The 6,749-nt window shown below is 43.2% G+C and overlaps 1 non-coding gene across 1 annotated transcript; it reads left to right on the top strand.

The window, feature by feature from the left end:
* The first annotated feature begins 6,430 nt into the window (after positions 1 to 6,430).
* Positions 6,431 to 6,549, top strand: LOC118148522 (5S ribosomal RNA). The gene has a single exon (XR_004735355.2). It is a non-coding gene; the product is annotated as a 5S ribosomal RNA (ribosomal RNA).
* Positions 6,550 to 6,749: the final 200 nt, after the last annotated feature.

Genomic DNA, 6,749 nt, shown 5'->3' with positions numbered 1-6,749 from the left:
TACAAAAATTCGCCTGGTGAGGTGGTGGGCGCCTGTAATCCTAGCTACCTGGGAGGCTGAGGCAGGAGAATCGCTTGAACCCAGGGAGGCAGAGGTTGCAGTGAGCTGAGATTGCGCCACTGCACTCCAGTCTGGGTGACAGAGTGAGATGCCATCTCAAAAAAACAAAACCAAACAAAACAAAAAAATGCAAATTCTTAGACCTCCACCCCCATCCAACTGAATCAGAAACTGGGAATAAGGTCCAGAAATCTGAATTTTAACACGCTCTCCAGGTGTTCTGATGCATTCTAAAGTTTGAGAACCATAAATATTCTAGATCTGTGTTTTCATATAGGTCCATGTTCATCTCTACAATAAAACATTTTTGTGCTAACCAAACCCTAAGGTCTCTTGCCTTCCTCTGAAATCGTCATCCCTTAAATTTCTATTTCATGTTGTTAACTTTTCACACGCTCATATTTCTCTCCCAAATCGCTATTGTCTTGTCTTAGAAACAATATCAAGAGCTATTTGAGAGCAGGAGCCATACCTTGTACAGTTTTTATTTCCAGCTTAGCACAGTGTTTGCCACATGGCTTGTGCTCAACAAATACTTCCTGATAGGCTGATGGGTACTATGCAGATTCATGTTGAAGTCAAATATGAAGTGATGTGCAGGAATTCATTTTCTAGTTTGAGCATCCTTTTCAAGTGAATAAAATACTGAATTAGATATTCATTTCTGTGAATATCTAATGTTGCATAACAAACCACTAAAAAACTCAATGGCTTAAAATGACAATACTCACTTATTATCTCTCATGGTTTCTGTGGATCAGGAATTCGGGACACCTGTGGCTGGAAGTTCTGGTTTGGCTTGGGATATTGGCAAATTCTTAGACCTCCACCCCAGTCCAGCTGAATCCAAAACTCTGGGAATAGGATCCAGAAATCTGAGTTTTATCAAGCAGGATATTGGCAGGCTAAAGTCAAGGAAAGGCTTGGTTGGGCCTAAAGACTGCTTCTAAGATGGCTCACTGACATGGCCAGAAGATTGGTGCTGCCTGTTAGCAAAGCCCTTAGTTCCTCTCCGCTGAAGGCTGCTTGAGTGACCTCACAAAATGGCCACTGGCTTCCCCAAAAGGAAGCCATCCAAGAGGCCAAGGCAGAAAATCCAAGGCTGTCACTTGTTTAGTATTCTATTGCTCACGCAGGTTAGCCCCGGTGCAAGATAGGAAGGACTGCACGAGAGCATGAATAGCAGAAGGCAAGGACAGCTGGAGGTCAGCTTGGAGGTCAGCTTGGAGGCTGGCTGTCATAGTGGGTATCTTCAGGTAGCCACAGACGTTGCTTTTGCTCTTAAGGAGTTTGCATTCTTGAGGAAGACAGCAAATAGTAAGCAAGTCCACAAGGATTGAAGACAGAAATACATGTGTGAAAAAAATAAAATGGCCGGGCGCGGTGGCTCACGCCTGTAATTCCAGCACTTTGGGAGGCTGAGGCAGGCAGATCACAAGGTCAGGAGATCTAGACCATCCTGGAAAACATGGTGAAATGTTGTCTCTACTACAAATACAAAAATTCGCTGGGCATGGTGGTGCCTGCCTGTAATCCCAGCTACTCGGGAGGCTGAGGCAAAAGAATCATTTGAACCAGGGAATCAGAGGTTGCAGTAAGCCAAGATCGTGCCGCTGCACTCCAGCCCGGCAACAGAGTGAGACTCCATCTCAAATATAAATAAAATTTAAAAAAATAATAAAACAAGAAGGCAACAGTGGATGTGACTTCAGATAATGAGGTCAGAGACTGTATGAGATCATATTTGAGCCAAACAATGCAAAAGAACCTCCATGTGGCAACCAGACAGAGGAAACAGCTTGTGCAAAGGCACTGGGCAGGAGGCACAAGCTGGGCATGCTTCAGAAACAGAAAGCAGGCAAGTGCAGCTGGAGAGTAGTAAAGAAACAGGAGAGTGCCAGCGAGGAGAAGCCAGAATCCAGGGAGGTGGGAGGTGGGAGGTGGGAGGTGAGCTGGAAGGGTTTGGTGTCTCCAAAGCCAAGAAAAGAGAGTGTTTTTAGGACAGAGTCATCCACTGTTCTAAATGCTGCCGAGAGGTTGGACAAGATGAACATAAAGAATTGGCCAACGGATTTGGCAAGGAGTGCTTTGCAGACCTTGTCAAGAGCAGTTTCCATGGTGTGCTTGGGATTAAAAGCCTGAGGAATGTGTTGAATTGAAGCTGGGAAATGAAGAAGTGGAGGCAACCGGTGTAGAATAATTCTGAAAAGAACCGATGTCATGAGAAAACGAATGGGCAGTACCTGGCGGGAGGGGTTGTGGAGAAGGACGAGGAGTTAAAAACAAACTTTGCTTTGATTGGTTTTGGATTGGGGTCCTGGGTTTTAGGTTTTGGATTTTGGTTTTAAGGTGAGAGATGGGACAGCTACGTGGGCTGAAATATGCTGAAGGGAATGAGGTAGGATGTGGAAGACTCTGGAACACAGAAGTCACTCAATACATGCGGTTCCCATCATTATCCTTGTGATTAAATTGTACCTTTTTTTTGTTTGTTTGTTTGAGATGAAGTCTCACTCTGTCACCAGGCTGGAGTGCAATGGTGCCATCTGGGCTCACTGCAACCTCCACCTCCCAGGTTCAAACAATTCTCCTTCCTCAGCCTCCTGAGTAACTGGGATGCTACTAAGGTGCATGCCACCATGCCCGACTAATTTTTGTATTTTTAGTATAAAATTACTAAAGACAGGGATTCACCATGTTGGTCAGGCTGGTCTCGAACCCTTGACCTTGTGATCCACCCACCTCGGCCTCCCAAAGTGCTGGAATTACAGGCGTGAGCCACCGCGCCAGGCTGACTAAATTGTACTTTAACCCAACCAGCTTAAGACAGCAAATGTGGCAATCTGGGAGATTCCTGTTTAGTTGGGAATTGTAGTTCTTCTGTTAACTCTTCTCATTTAACCCATGAAGTTGCTACTTACACTGTAGTGTCTAACATAAAGTTTATGGAATTAGTAAAGCAATCTTTTGTTTCTAAAATATACAACTTTAAATTGCCATTGATTTAGACTTGCCTCCTTCCTTTCTTCACTCTTCTGCTTATTCCTTCTGAGCTTTTTTTGTGGTTCAGTATGATTGGGTGCAGAGACTCACCCCTGGCTGTGCTCTGCCTAGGGTGCTTCCAGTGATCTCAAGGGGTATTGAATTTTTCCTACATTTTATTAAAACTGTCAACTTTCATTTACTTTAATTAAATATATATGCTATGGAAGAAAGGCTTTTAAAAAAAAAACAAATATACAAAACATCCCATTGTTGCTCTGAGGTACCCCAAGGAAACCACAAGATCCCCTCAGTGATCCACAATACCGGCAGCCTCTGTCTTCCTTGTGTTATTTTATAAATATTTTCCTTTTTTATATGTGCCATGACCTGAAGAACACTGGGAAACCTCATATTAAAACACCGAGTGGAAGTTAAAAGGGAAGCAAGGCCTTCTTGCTTTCACCTTGTTCTTCCATGGTGGGACCCCGGCATCCTCCAACCATCACCAGCTCTGCTTGTCTCTCTTGGAGACTTCCTATCCTCTTCCCACTCACCAGCCTTGTATAGGACCATGTTACACTTACCTTTGAGGCTGCTGCCTGGAGAAAGGGAGGAAACAAATAAAATCAGTGATCCACAGGTATGTGCTACTTAATGTCAATCTCCTTGGTTGCCATGAGTTAGCACAAGCCCTACTCAGGAATCCCTACTCTAGGGGCAGATAACTAGGAAGTGAGGAATCCTAAACAGGAGTCCATTTTTCAGATTCTGCAAATGCTCCAAATAGCATCCTCTAAATCAGCACCAGAAGGCTCCTAAATTAGGATATGGATGTTAGATTTAGGTTTTTCCTTGGGAAGATGTTTTCAAGAGTATAGTTGGCTAAAATGAGTATCCATGCACCACCACTGTGCAGTCCAATGCCTTCAAAGCAGTACCCCAGTTACAGAACTCCATGTGGTCCTGAATGGCCCCATTCACAGAGGACTCTGTTGCCTGATCCAGCTGGAAGACTTGGTGATCCTTCCCTGCAGGGGGCTGTTCTGTAGGCCCAAGAGGACAGAGAACAGGGGCTGCACCAAGTCTAGAGAAAAGGCTGCATGATGCTTTTGAAGCTGATTTCTTACAAGTCTGTAAATGTGAAAGAATTCTTAGACCAGCATCCATTTTTAACCTGTTTTACTTATCTGCTGCTACTTGAGCGTCCCCAAATCCAGTGGCTTGAAGCAATGATTTACAATGTTTCATGATTCTGTTGGTTGGCAATCTGGCTCTTTTTTTTTTTTTTGAGACATTGTCTCACCCTGTTGCCCAGGCTGGAGTGCAATGGTGCAATATCAGCTCACTGCAACCTCCACCTCTGGGGTTCAAACGATTCTCCTGCCTCAGCCTCCTGAGTAGCTTGGATTACAGGTGACTGCCACCACACCCAGCTAATTTTTGTATTTTTAGTAGAGACAGGGTTTCACCACGTTGGTCAGCTGGTCTCAAGCTCCTGACTGTGATCTGCCTGCCTTGGCCTCCCAAAGTGCTGGGACTGACCTGAATCCCATGTCCAATCATTGGTACCAGCTGTCGATGGGGGCACCTCTGTTAATGCTTTCCCAGGAGACAATGACAAGCTTTGTCACAGTATGATGACCTCAGGCTTACAAAGGCATGAGAGTAGAAGGTAAATAGCCTCTAGAGAACTAGCTCACCATCACTTCTGACATATGCCACTGGTCAAAGTGAGTTACAGGCCAGCCCGGATTCAAGGTGGGCAGAGAAATAGATTCCATCTCTTGACAGGACTAGCACCAACATCACATGCAAAGAGGCATGGCCACAGAAGAGAATGACCCATGGAAGCCATTATTACATTGATTGATTCCCTCGTCTGGTAGTGAGATGGTGGCTGATGCAAAGAATTCCTACCAAGCGCTGATCATTCAACAAAAGAATCCAACAAATTAGGTTGAAATACATCTTTTATCAGAATAGATGTAAACCCCTTTTTACAAAAGACCTTAAAATTGGATAGACTAATACAGAAATCTGCTTTACCTGCACGTGAAATCTGCAATACATCATAATTTGCTATTAGAACAACACCGTCAACCCCTCTTCGCTGTCCCTGCCATCCCTTGACATACCTTGTGAACTGAATGTGACATGTGTCCTGCTGACATATGGATCCGGTAGGGGTTATATCCTCAAACCTGCTATTAAATATTAGTAAGCCTTTTTTAATTTATAGATTATAACACACACACACACACACACACACACATTATACCCGTATTTTTCTTCCTATGCCTCCAGTGGATCATGTTTCACACCTCTCTTTGGAGGTTATAAAAGTTACTTCCATGCAATGCATAACTCATTACCTTATTTTATAATTAATTGTATGTGTAACATCTATCATACTCAGAACCAGGACTATAGTGAGGTGAATAAGACATTTGGCATGGGCACAAAATTTAAGGAAACACCAGAAAACCCTGTAATCAAAATAAGTACTATTTCAATGCAATATTTTAAAAATCAAAATTAATGCCAAAAAAAATCCAGGATGAACACAGTATGATAGTTTTAAGCCTCCAAAAGGGCCAAGATTAGCATTAGGTGAGTGAAACTGTGCAACAGAGAGTTGCACAGTCCTTATTCTACATGTTCATGTTGTGTTCATCCATGAAACACAATCTGAGCTATGTGATTTTTTTTTTAATACTTAATTTTTAGAAGCGTTTTTGGATTCACAGCAGCATTGAGGGAAACAGGGAGAGTTGCCATGCACGCTCCCTGTCTCTACACATATACGGCCTTCCCACTATCCACATCCCACACCGTGGGTGACGCATTTATTAAAATCAATGAACCTACATTGTCACATTATCACCATTCAAAGTCCGTCATTTACATTACGGTTCACTGATGCTGGTGTGCATTCTATGGGTTTGGACAAATGTAAAATGACACATATCCACCATTGTGGTATCACCCAGAATATTTCACTGCCCTAAAAATCCTCTGTGCTTTGCCTGTTCATCCCTCCCTCTTCACTAAGCCCTGGCAACTATTGACCGTTTTACTGTCTCTAGTTTTTCTTTTCCAGTATGTCTAAAGCTGGAATCATGTAACATGTATCCTTTTCAGATTGGCTTCTTAGGCTAGGAATATATAAATTTCCTGGCTGTCTTTTTGTGGCTTGATAGCTTGTTTCTTTTTAGTACTGAAAAATATCTGGATGTTCCAGTTTATTTTGCCACTATATTAGTCTGGGGTCTCCAATAGGAGATATATATATATGTGTGTGTGTGTGTGTGTGTTCCTATATATGTATGTAGGTAGGTACAGAGGGTGCAGGGAGATGGACTGATTAGATAAGAAATTGGTTCATGTCTATGGCCATACCATCCTCAACGCTCCTGATCTCATCTGATCTTGGAAGCTAAGCAGGGTTGGGCCTGGTTAGTACTTGGATGGGAGACTGCCTGGGAATACCAGGTGCTGTAGGCTTTTAAAAAATAATAATAATATAAATAAGTAAACAAATAAACTGGTTCATGCAGTAATAGAAGCTGAGAACTCTGAAGATCTGACGTTAGCAACCTGAAACCCAGGACAGGAGGACTGATGGTACAGTTCCAGTCCAACTCCAGAAGGCTGAGAATCCAGAGAGCCCATGGGGTTAACTTCCAGTCTGAGACCAAGTCCAA

The sequence above is a fragment of the Callithrix jacchus genome, chromosome 1 (genome assembly GCF_049354715.1).
Source record: "Callithrix jacchus isolate 240 chromosome 1, calJac240_pri, whole genome shotgun sequence".
Classification (NCBI taxonomy): Eukaryota; Metazoa; Chordata; class Mammalia; order Primates; family Cebidae; genus Callithrix; species Callithrix jacchus.
This window is presented reverse-complemented; position numbering and strand designations above follow the sequence as displayed.